This window comes from Stegostoma tigrinum, chromosome 9 (assembly GCF_030684315.1).
Source record: "Stegostoma tigrinum isolate sSteTig4 chromosome 9, sSteTig4.hap1, whole genome shotgun sequence".
Lineage (NCBI taxonomy): Eukaryota > Metazoa > Chordata > Chondrichthyes > Orectolobiformes > Stegostomatidae > Stegostoma > Stegostoma tigrinum.
In genome coordinates, this window is record NC_081362.1 from 11,882,081 (window position 1) to 11,895,588 (window position 13,508).

Consider the following 13,508-nt stretch of genomic DNA (forward strand, 5'->3'; position numbering starts at 1 on the left):
GGTAGAAAATGGAGGCGAGGCTTGAGGTGGGAGGAGGGGAAGGGTGAGAGGAAGAACAGGTTAGGGAAGCAGAGACAGGCTGGGCTGGTTTTGGGATGCAGTGGGGGGTGGGGAGATTTTGAAGCTTGTGATGTCCACGTTGATACCATTGGGCTGCAGGGTTCCCAAGCGGAATATGAGTTGCTGTTCCTGCAACCTTCGGGTGGCAGCATTGTGGTACTGCAGGAGGCCCATGATGGACATGTCGTCTGAGGAATGGGATGGGGAGTTGAAATGGGTCGCGACTGGGAGGTGCAGTTGTTTGTTGCGAACCGAGCAGAGGTGTTCTGCAAAGTGGTCCCCAAGCCTCCGCTTGGTTTCCCCAATGTAGAGGAAGCCACACCAGGTGGAATGGATACAATATACCACATTGGCAGATGTGCAGGTGAACATCTGTTTGATATGGAAGGTCATCCTGGGGCCTGGGATGGGGGTGAGGGAGGAGGTGTGGGGGCAAGTGTAGCACTTCCTGCGGTTGCAGGGGAAGGTGCCGGGTGTGGTGGGGTTGGAGGGCAGTGTGGAGCGGACAAGGGGGTCACGGAGAGAGTGGTCTCTCCTGAAGGCAGACAAGGGTGGGGATGGAAAAATGTCTTGGGTGGTGGGGTCGGATTGTAGATGGCGGAAGTGTCGGAGGATGTTGTGTTGTATCCGGAGGTTGGTGGGGTGGTGTGTGAGAACGAGGGGGATCCTCTTTGGGCGTTTGTGGCAGGGGCAGCGTGTGAGGGATGTGTTGTGGGAAATGCGGGAGACGCAGTCAAGGGCGTTCTCAACTACTGCGGGGGGAAAGTTCCTGCATTTCCAGCAACACATCCCTCACTCCCCGCCCCCGCCACATGTGGTATATTGTATCCATTGCACCTGGTCTGGCTTTCTCTACATTGGGTAAACCAAGTGGAGGCTTGGGGACCACTTTGTAGAACACCTCCACTCAGTTTGCAACAAACAACTGCACCTCCCAGTCGCGAACCATTTCCACTCCCCCTCCCATTCCTCAGACGACATGTCCATCATGGGCCTCCTGCAGTACCACAATGCTGCCACCCGAAGGTTGCAGGAACAGCAACTCATATTCCGCTTGGGAACCCTGCAGCCCAATGGTATCAACATGGACTTCACAAGCTTCAAAATCTCCCCTTCCCCCACCGCATCCCAAAACCAGCCCAGTTCTTCCCCTCCCCCCACTGCATCACAAAACCAGCCCAGCTCGTCCCCTCCCCCCACTGCATCCCAAAACCAGCCCAGCCTGTCTCTGCTTCCCTAACCTGTTCTTCCTCTCACCCATCCCTTCCTCTCACTCCAAGCCACACCTCCATCTCCTACCTACTAACCTCATCCCACCTCCTTGGCCTGTCCGTCTTCCCCAGACTGACCTATCCCCTCCCTACCTCCCCACCTATACTCTCCCCTCCACCTATCTTCTTTTCTCTCCATCTTCGGTCCGCCTCCCCCTCTCTCCCTATTTATTTCAGTTCCCTCTCCCCATCCCCCTCTCTGATGAAGGGTCTGGGCCTGAAACTTCAGCTTTTGTGCTCCTGAGATGCTGCTGGGCCTGCTGTGTAATTCCAGCTCCACACTTTGTTATCATTGTTTTTTCGAATTCCATTCTGTAAAGTCAGTCAGGCAAACAAGTATAATTCAATTTCTTTACTCCATGGATATGACCGAGTTAAATTTTTACCATTTTATTCACACTCAAAGCGTTGACTTTTCATTAACTTATGATGAATAATTTTGTTTTAATAATAAAATATCTTTCCCATCCATTGATATAAATGAGTTTTAACTGTGCAGAAAAGCTTCAGGGTTGATTGTTGCATTGCCAATGAACATAACCAGCTGAATTAAGGAACGTCTTTAAGCTCTTCAAAATGCTTTCCTTTACACTGTGTTTGCGCATGATAAGATGAGGAAAAGATGAAGAGCAGCACCTTGTGAAGAAGATATTGTGAAATCTCTTATTCTGAAGGATAATATGACCAGCATTTCACCCATCACATTCAACATTCACTCCTTTTATAACTGGCACATAGTGGCAACAGTAGGCATATCTGTAAGATGCATCCAAGCCCTTTTGACAATACCTCTCAAACCTATGATCTTGACTACCTAGAGGTACAGAGATAACTGATGAAAGGGATAGTCCAGTGGTGTTATTGCTAAACTATTAATCCAGACACCCAAGAAATGCTTCGGGGACCTGAATTTGAAACCCACCACAGCAAATGATGGTTTGAGTTCAATAAAAATCTGGAAATAAGAGTCTTATGATATCCATCAAGCCATTTTTGGTTGTTGGGTAAAGCCCATCCAGCTCACTAATGTGTTTTTCTGACACCCTTATCTGGTCTGACCTACATGTGACTCCAGGCCCACAGCAATGTAGTTGACCCTTAACTAAGGCAATAAATACTGGCTTCAGTATGATGCTGATATTGCATGAGGAAATTTTTAAAAAGTCTCTCTTCTCATATCACAAATTACAACTTCTTAACCTATGTCAGCACATAACGGATAATTTTGATGCGTTTAGCTTACACTTGGCAATGATTCAGTATTGATAGCTTGGGTGATTTGACCTGCATTCCGATTGAGATCCTATTTTGACTCACGATTGGGATATCCTAGAACTCCTGGCCATGAGAAGCCTGGAGCATGGATTCAGCGGGTTGTCGGCTGCAGTGGTGGTGGTGGCACAGAGCGAGGGCTCCTGGCTGCAATAGGCCTGGAGGTTAGACTCAGGGACTCAGAGTGTCTTCGGCTGTAATTATGGCAGTGCGAGGGCTCCTGGCTGCACTAGGCTTGAAGCGTGGACTCTGCAGGTTGTTGGCTGTTGTGGTAGTGGTCCTGGAGTGGGTACTCTTGGATGAGGTAGTACCGAGAGTGGAGACTTCTGCTTGAGGTAAGCCTGAAGCACAGGGACTCCTTGAGGCCTGGGACACCTTCAGAGGTCTTGCAGAAGCCCTGGAGCTGTGTTTAAAGGCTGCTTGTAAGGAAGTTGAACTCTGTTTATCTAATTTCTTTTCACTCTTTACACAACTCAAAATGGTGTGAGATTGTGGCTACAAAACACTTTTCAAAGTATCTTTCTAGATATTTGTGACAATAAATAACTCATGACTCATCATCCATTGAACCTCATTGGCATGATTCTGTGTGAGATCTTTATTAAGTATTCTTTAGAACACTACATAATGAGAACAACTTCTGGAGGTTTCTGATTACCATGGCCCCAGAAACTGTACAATATCTTAATTCATTCTTATGACAGGGATAAAAATGGAATATGAATTATTTAGACTACCATCATATGATTTTAATACATGGGAATTTTCATCAACTAAAATGGCTTTAAAAAAGAGGAGGCATGACTTAGAGATAATGGGAACTGCAGATGCTGGAGAATTCGAGATAACAAAGTGTGGAGCTGGATGAACACAGCAGGCCAAGCAGCATTTTAGGAGCACAAAAACTGACATTTCAGGCCTAGACCCTTCATCAGATCTAACAAAGGATCTAGGCCTGAAATGTCAGCTATTGTGCTCCTGAGATGCTGCTTGGCCTGCTGCTTTTATCTAGCTCCACACTTTGTGATCAAAGACACTGACTTAAGATGGTTGAAGTCATCACCTGATGGGGTTGAGCCAAGTAAGTGAAACCATTGGTAATTAAGAATCGATCTGAGCCACTAAGTTAATCTTGTTGTATTAAAGCATTGCAGCTCAGATCTCTGTCTCACACCTTTCCAAAAGTTTCACATATTAAGTTCACAGTTCCCTTTGGGTTTTTAAGCCTGAAAAAAAAGTGAAACCAGACATGAGAATAACAAGGAATCTACATTTCTTGCAACAGCTTTCAGGAGAAATTAGAGAAAAGAGGACTAGATTGGAACCAGCAGAACTGAAATGTATGCTTACTCTCCCCCAATATTTTCTCTCAGCTTTTCAGATGATAACATCTAGTGAAAAGCAAATTGGAGAAACATTCATTCACTGAGAACTCTAAGATACTCACATATTTCACTACTACTGAAGATGAAAGTCACCAATTAACCGATCATGGTCTCAGGTCAAAACCTAACACTTCAAAGATTCTAAGGGTATTTTTCAAATGCACATACTTGATCTTTCTTTTGGTACCAGGCTCTTCCCTTTTTAAAATTTTGTGCCTATGTTTTTGTGTGTGTGTTTGATGTCTCATTATCCAGTCAGTAATAAAATTCTTCTTTCTTTCATTCATGAAAAAATTGAAATTGCTTCCTTAATTTTGACTTGTACTATGCTTTATTGAAGCGGGCAAAGCCAGAAGCCTCATGACACCAGGTTATCACCCAACAGGTTTATTTAAAATCAAAAGTTTTCACCTGACAAAAGAGCAGTGCTCTGTAAGCTTCTGATTTTTAATAAACCTATTGGGCTATAACCTGGTGTCATGGGACTTCTGACTTTGCCCATCCCAGTCCGACACTGGTACCTCAGATATAGCTCTGTGCGAAAGCATATTAAAATCCTTTGCTGCAGCCAATCGAGGTGGGGGGAGGGGGTGGGAATTAAAAGGATTCACCCTCTCCTCACCCAGCCTTGAGCTACAATCTTCTACAAATTCAAATACTTGTTGGCAAAATTGGTAATTGACAGGGGTTAGCATAAATCAGACATCAAAGCAAAAGCATAAATAAATGTATCAACCAAGGCTCCATGTTCAAATTGTGCTCAAAATTGTGTTTGTTCTCTTGAACAAGTGTTGGTTTTTCATGTTATTTCTGTTCTGGGTCCTCTCGAGACCGCAATAGTTGCTGGAGGAGGTTTACGGGAGGGTGCGTGAGGGGAGGTGCTATCAGAATAAGCTCAGTGAGCTGCTACAGTGAACCTTATAAGTTACAGATACAGTATTCCAGCCACAGTGCATGTCTGATGGAGGGACTGTGTTGACTCATCCTTCAAAGCAATAGACCGAATTGATTTAACATCACAGCACAGTATGATATATCAATTATTTAGTCTACCACATGTGAAACCTGATTTTAAATGATTTAATATATGTCTCTAAAGCAAGAACGTTCAGACCCATTTCTTGGACTTATTAGCGTGTGACAGTCAGATTTTTAGTCAACTCAAAAAAGTTAAGATAGAGTCAAAAATCAGAGTTAAACAGCATGGAAACAGGCCCTTTGGCCCAAACTGGTCCATGCTGACCAGAGGTGCCCACTCAGCCAGTTCTAATTGGCCACATTTGTTTCATATCCCTCTAAACCCTTCTTGCCCAAGTACCAATCCAAATGTTTTTTAATGTTACTATTGCACCTGCCTCAACCACTTTCTCTGGCAGGCCATTACATATACACACCACCGCCTGTGTGAAATAGTAGCCCCTCAGGTCTTTCTTAAATCTTTCCCCTCTCACCTTAAACCTGTGCCCTCCAAGTTTCAATTCCCCATTCCTGGGGAAAAGATTATATGCACTCAGCCAATATATGCCTCTTATGATTTATTACACCCCAATAAGATCTCAATGAGACCTTACACAATATGACAATTAGTATCTGTGCACTTAAATAAAGCAGGTTAATTTTAAAATTCTCTTTGGAAGTCTGTAAATGGGTCCAAATAGTAGAAGCCCATAATGTTGATAAATTTGATCCCTGGGATACAGCTGATTTGTAAAGAAGCTGAGTTTTGAATGTCGTGTTTTGTTTTGAAAAAGTGAATTTTGTTCAGTATAAAGACAGCCATGTGTTGAATTAGACAGCAAAAGATTCCCAGAGATTTATAAAGGTTTAATTTGTAATTCAACAGTTTATTACAAACGTTAGTTTCCATCTTTCCTTTCTGGAATCTTTCGTTGTCCAGAAGCTAACAATCCATGACGGGGAGACACTCAGCTATTTTTATCAATAACAGTCAGAGAGGTGTACAGCTTGGAAACAGACCCTTCAGTCCAACTCATCCATACCAATCAGATATCCTAAATTAATCTAGTCCCATTTTCCAGCATTAGGCCTATATCCATCGAAACACTTCCTATTCATATGTCCATCCAGATGCCTTTTAAATGTTGTAATTGTACCAGCCTCCACCACTTCCTCTGGCAGCTCGTTCCATACATGCACCACCCTCTGCATGAAAAGGTTGCCCCTTAAGTCCCTTTTAAATTTTTCCCTTTCACCTTAAACCTCTGGTTCTGGACTCCCCCAGCCTGGGGAAAAGACCGTGACCATTCACCCTACCCATGCTTCCCATGATGTTATTAACTTCTATAAGGTCACCTGCCCCTCAGCCTCCAACGCTCCAGGGAAAATAATTGCAGCCTATTACCCTCCAACCCTGGCAACATCCTTGTAAATCTTTCAAGTTTCACAACATCTCTCCTATAGAAGGGAGATCAGAGTCAAAAGCAGTATTCCAAAGGTAGCCTAATTAACATCCTGTACCGCCGCAATGTGACCTCCAAACTCCTTTATTCATTGCACTGACCAATAAAGGCAGGCAAATGACTAATAACAAAGAACGAATAATGATCGCCTGGGGTGGAAAGTGTGACAGGAACCACACCGAAAAGTCAAATGCCAAAGAGGGGAATAAGGGCATGCCAAATCAACTTTGCTTTAGATGGGGAGATAACGTGGTGTAATGGTTCGCGCTGCTGGCTCACATCAGGGGCACAAGTTCAATTCCACCCTCAGGAGCATGTCTATATGGAGCTTGTATATTCTCCTTGTGCTTATGTGGGGTTCCTCCAATGGAGGCTCCAGGTTCCTTCCATGGTCTAAAGAAGTGCAGGGTAGGTGAATTGGCCACGCAGGGGAAATGCAGGGTTACAGGGATAGGGTAGGACAGGGTGCTGGGTCTGAGTAGAGGTGGCGTGGATTCAGTGGGTGAAATGGCCTGCTTCCACACTGTAGGGAATCTATTTCAGAGGGCAGTTATGAGGCTACCACATTGTTGTGGGTCTGGAATGACATGTAGGCCACACAGCATGGAAACAGGCTTTTCAGCCCATCAAGTCTGCACTGCCCCTCCGAAGAACATCCCAGCATCCCTACATTTAGCAAAGCAAAGTAAAAATGACTGAGGGAGTTCTGCTGTAAAGTGATAAGTGCAACATCGCATTATAGAAAATTGAGCTATAGAAGTAACGAGGCTCATGGGAAAAGCAGGGTTAGGGGTAGACCACCAAAAAAAATCGCTCAAAAATCACTCAAAAGTCTAACACAAAGGATAGCACAGTTTGAATAAATGATCAATTTATGTCTAATAATGAAATAAAAGTAAATTTATCACCTTATCTTGTAAAAATGCCATGATGCCTTGAAAGGGGAGGAGGTTTTGAGGTTGCTCTGCAGGGGCTGATCGTCATCATCGGTGTTATCATCACCTCCAGGTGCAGTTGTAGTTTTCGGTTTAGGGCAAAAAATAGTTCACCCGAGAGCTGCCGCCTGTGGCTCAGTGCCTTTTGACTGTTTCTTAGGGGTTGGCTGAGAAAAGACATCCAGTTTTTTCTACTTTGTCCTTTTCCTTCTTTGATGAAGAAGCCATCCATATGGTGCCAAATAAGACCTTATCCCATGGCCTGCTACTGTGCTGAGTTCATTGTTCTCTGAGAGCTGCAACTGCCTCTCAATTTCCCTCAGGATAGAAAACAAAATAGAAGTGGGAAGCTCTCTTGGTGCTGAATCCTGGACTTCATAATCTTTACCGTCAGCTTCCACTTGCCCCTCTGCAACAAGTTGTTGTAGATCAGCTGCAGAGAAGTCTTCAAAGTGAGACTCAAATAGCTCTTCAACATCTTCACTCTCCACTTCTTCAAATATCACTTGCTTTGCAAGATCAACACAATGTTCTTTGATTCTTGGGAGTTCCTCTGATGGAGCAAAGCCTCTAAAATCTTGAAAAAATTGTAAGAGAAGCTTCCGCCAAACTGCATGCAAGCAGTGAGGTAACTGCTGGGTGAACACAGCAGGCCAAGCAGCATCAGAGGAGCAGAAAATCTGACGTTTCGGGCTTAGCTAGCAGTCCTTACTGACATCAGCTCAGGCCTCCAAGATAATGTCAATTGCATTCTTGATGTTAAAGTTCTTCCAAAATTGAAGAGCACTGTCCTTAAGCCCCTTGGTGGCTGCAATGAGCCTGTTAAAAGAGCACCTTAAATAATAAGCTTTAAAAATGACTCTTGCACCCTTCTCCTTGGGTTGAAGGAGAGAGGTTGTGTTTGGGGTAGAAGTAGCACTTTGGTGCTTTTTTAGAAATCTCACCACTGGTGGGAGGATGGCTTGTAGCATTATCCAGGATGTGGAGAATCTTGAAATCCATTTTTTTTTCCTGCACTGCTTTCTAAAAACAGCTTCCAAATCACCCACAAAATGTCTGAAAAAATTTGCCCCATCATCCAACCTCTTCTGCTTGATCTAAAGTAGACGACTGGAGCAGACTTAAGGCAACCTTTCAAGGATCAGTGTTTTGCAGAGTGATGCATTACCAGAGGCCTACACTTTAAGTCTCCACTCGCATCGGCACCCAGCAGCACAGATGTAAAATTTTTCATGCGAACATTGTGTAAGCGCAGGACAAAGTCCACAAAACGATCACATGATGTTGACGCTACTCCTCCGTGCACCAATGGAATCATGTTATAGTCAACAAAAGTTTGCATTTTCAAAATAGCATTCTCCTATTCGTCAGTCAAATTGTAACCAATTCACATTGCCACAACACCCTTTATAGCAGACCACCTGTGTGTGTGTGTGTGTGTGTGTGTGTGTGTGTGTGTGTGTGTGTGTGTGTGTGTGTGTGTTGGAGGGAGGGGTGTGGGTGTATATGTGTTGGCGGGTGGTATGTGTCTGTATGTCTGCGTGAGTGTGAACGTGTATGTGCGTATGTATGTATGTGAGTATGTGTGTGTATGCGTATGTGTGTCTGTTTATATGTGTGTGTACATGTGCGTGCTTTGTGTGTGTATATGTGTTGGCATGAGTGTATCTGTCTACGTATGTGTTTCTATGTGTGTGTGTGTTTGCATATGTATTTGTTTGTGTATGCGTTTGTGTATTTGCGCATGTACATGTGTGCTCGTATGTATATGTGTATGTAAGTATATATCCATATGTGTGTTTGCACATGTGTATGTGTGTCTGTGTCTGGTAGGCTCCAACCACATTCTTCAGTGGATCAATTAGATCCCAGGACATTAATCTGAAATGGAACAGATGTGCTACTGTGGTGTCCTGATTAAGAATTGTCCTTCAATCAATATCACAAGAACAGATTCTCCATTCATTATCATGTTACTCTTCATGGCAGATTTTTCACAACACTGGGTTATTGTCTTTCTCACAGAGAATACACTTCAAAGGGGATTGAAGAGCACTTCAGATCGTGGTTTTCGGGGTTATATAAATGCAGTTATTAATTTTATAAATAAGAGATAACACAGTGTGGAGCTAGAGGAACACAGTAGGCCAGCCAGCATCAGGGGGCAGGAAAGCTGACGTTTTGGGTGGGACCCTTCTTCAGAAATGGGGGAAAGGGAAGGGAGCTCGACAATAAATAGAGAGAAGAGGGGTGGGGCTGTGGAAGGTAGGTGGGATGGTGATGGGTGAGTGCATGAAGGCAGTGGTAGGGATTGGTCAGTGAGGTGGGAGGAGTGGATAGGTGGGAGAGAAGATGCGCAGGTTGTGTCAGGTCAAGGAAGAGGGAATGTGAGGGAGGGTAGGTCATGGGATGGGGGCAGGGGTGTGAGGAGATTTTGAAACTGATAAAATCCACCTTGAGACCATTGGGTTGTAGGCTCCCGAGGTGGAATATGAGGAGCTGCTCCTCCAGTTTCCGGGTGGTGTCAATGTGACACTGGGGGGCGGCCCAGGATGGACATGTCACCCAGGGAGTAGGAGTGGGAGGGGGAGTTGAAGTGGTTTGCAACTGTAAGGTATTGTCGTTCATTGTGAACAGAGCACAGGTGCTCTACAAAGCGGTCTCTGAGCCTCCACTTGGTCTCACCAATGTAAAGGAGGCCACATCGGGAGCAGCGGATGAAATTGACCACATTAGCAGATGTGCAGATGAGCATCTGTCTGATGTGGAAGGTTTGATTGATGCCTTGAATGAAGGTGAGGGGGGAGGTGTAGGGGCAGGAGTAGCACTTCCTGCAGCTGCAGGGAAAGGTGCCCGATGTGGTGGGGTGAGTGGGGAATGTGGAGCGGACGAGGGAGTTGCAGAGAGTGCAGTCCCTCCAGAAGGCAGATACGAGTGGGGAGGGAAAAATGTCTTTGGTTGTGGGGTTGGATTGTAGGTGGTGGGAGTGGTGGAGAATGATACATTTGATGCGTAGGTTGGTGGAGTGGTATGTGAGGACAAAGGGGGGTTCTGTCTTTATTTTTGTTGATGGGAGGGGATTTGAGGGCAGAGATGCAGGAAACACAAGAGATGCTGTCGAGAATATTTTTGCTACCAAAGAGGGGCATGTTGCAGTCTTTGAAACAAGAGGAATTTCATAAATCCCTCTTTGCTGAAATAATTTCTTGCTGATACATCATCCTAAACTCACTCTCTGGTACCTCGTTAAACAGTTTATCTGAATGCTGCCTGGCATTAATGACTAGTGCTTACTTTGCTTGGTTATGTGTGGTTTTGAAATTCATTTATGTCCAAAATGCTTGCTTGAGGGGAAAAAAAAGGGTGTTTCTCTTTTCAAGATAACAAAGTGTGAAGCTGGATGAACACAGCAGGCCAAGCAGCATCTCAGGAGCACGAAAGCTGACGTTTCGGGCCTCGACCCTTCATCACGGGTCTAGGCCCGAAACGTCAGCTTTTGTGCACCTTAGATGCTGCTTGGCCTGCTGTGTTCATCCAGCTTCACACTTTGTTATCTTGGATTCTCCAGCATCTGCAGTTCCCATTATTTCTGTTTCTCTTTTCATATCGTTTATCATTAGACTAGAAATGAAGAGCATGTGAGCGCTCAGTCTAAGTTGTAGTGGTTCGAAAATCACTTCTCTCCATGTCGGAAACACCACCCTGAGCATGACATTTTATGAAAACAGCCAGAAATTATGGGCTCTCCCTTTACATTTGCAGCTAATTTAACAAGACACATAACAGCTCATGCTTTTCTCCAGGAAACACCCATTCCTGGCAGATTTACAATAACAGAACAATACAGCTGTATAGCAAAAGGAAAGAAAACTACTAGGAAACTGCACAAAATCACAAAGCTACCACACAGAAAGTGGTGACTGATTATTACTATCAAACTAATACTTTAATTGTGTTCATTTGTTTTGCTGATTAAATCTTTCATCTACCTACCTCCAACCCTCACTGCATTAAAAAGTGTGGCAATATGTCTGCATTGATTTGCTGTAACATTTGTTTTAAAGTAAAGAACACAGTGTGTATTTGTTTCGCTGCTGTGTAACACATTATTTTGATGTTTAACTGCTCAGACTGTTTGAGGTATGTTCAATGTGGATCAAAAGTCATCTCCAGAAGTCCTATTATTGTCCAACAGTGCTCCAAATCATTCTCATTTTCCCTTTTACTTTTTCAAGAGTATTCTTCAGCAAAGATGAATAGTCATGCTCGGAGGATCATTTCATTTTAGCAGTGACTCAAGTTCTCTTCATCACATATGACAACCAGTCCCACAGGTCAGCACCAGTAAATATACTCACGACCACAAAACAAGTAGCAGTCTGCACCTACAATATCAGGAATAATTACTATGTGTCCTTCAAACACATACAAAACCAGCCTTGTGCCAATCATTGACTCCCTACGTGTGGAAGCAGGCCATTTGGCCCATTGAGTCCAGACCAACGTGCTCAAGTACATCCCACCCAGACCCACCCCCTTACCCTATCCTTGTAACCCTGGCTAATCCACATAGTCTGCACATCCCTGGACAGTATGGGCAATTTAGTATGTTCAATCCACCTGTCCTGCACATCTTTGGACTATAGGAGGAAATTGGAGAACCCAAAGAAAACGCACGCAAATGCAGGGAGAATGTGCAAACTCAACAGAGGCAGTCGCCTGAGGGTAGGATCAAACTTGACTTCCTGATACTGTGAGGCAACACTACTAATCACTGAGCCACCAAGCTGCCCTTAAGTTAACTGAAAGGCTCCAGTCTTTCTGTGCATCCAGAAGCTACAATGGTTGAGTCAATTGATCTGACAACTCCTTGGAAACCAGTGATGATAGCTAGTGTTTAACTCTGGAGACAAACCTGAGTCAACTGAAGCTGAATAAATATGAAAAGCTGGTTATAAAGGTATCAAAATGTGAAAAAAAATTAGCACTTTCTCTGAATTGTTTCTTGCGCAAATACACTGCTCAGCTTTACAAATTTAGAAAGCCCACCTCTCCGTCCCTTGAGATATCTTGGTTATATATTCATAGACTCATATCGCATGCAAACAGAACCTTCAGTCCAACTCATCCATGTCGACCAGTTTTCCCAACTTATACTAGTCCCACTTGTCTGCACTTGGCCCATATCCCTCTAAAGCCTCCCTATTCATGTACTTGTCCAAATGTATTTTAAATGTTGAGCCTGTACCATCTGCAAAATGCATTGCAGTCACTTGCTAAGCTTTCTCTGACAACATCTTCCAGGCATACAATCTTCCCAGACAAATGCTGAAGCATAGGCAGAAGCTTAGGGTCACCACCATCCTCACTTGGAACTATATCACCATTTCTTTACTGCTGTTGGGTCAAAATCCTGGGACTCCTTTCCGAACAGTGCTGTAGGTGTCCAAACATGACAAAGACAGCAGCAATTGAAAAAGGCAGCTTACCGTCATCTTCTCCAGGGCAGTTAGGAATTGGCAATGAAATGTTGACTGAGCCAGTGACTCTCATATCCTATCAAAGAATTTCAAAAAGCGCCATCTCTTGTGTACAGTCTTCACAATGATTTCATCAAGCTTTCATCCAGAATGAGTCTTTTATACACCACTGTGAAAGGTCTTCCAAAAGCCTATGTTTACCACATCTGCAACTCTGTTCTTCTCTATGCCCTGCTGCATCTTCATAGACTGCCAGAAGGTTGTTAGAGTGTGGTGTCTTGTTTAGAAACCAATGCAGACAATTCTTTTTCATCTTGCCTGTGAGCAAAGGTTCTTGGATATTCCCTGTCTCTGACCAACTGAGTTATGGCATCTGCAACTGGAGAGTCAGTAATGTCAAGCTACTTTGCAGTAACACTCTAGTTGCAGAATCAACTGACCCAGAAGAGTCAGGATAAGAAGGAGGAAGTGAAGGTTAACTCTAGCCTTGAATACCAACAGTACAATTGAGATACAGGACATTGAGAGGAATGGGCGAAGGTTAAAGTGGGATCTTCCAGCTTTATTTAGTTAGACATTCAGGGAACACTAAGGAGAAAGAGCCATTGATATTTAGGATGAGGGTGGGGCTATGGAAATAAAGAGTTTGTGCCCTGATCAGCCATTAGACGATGTGATGTGCAGG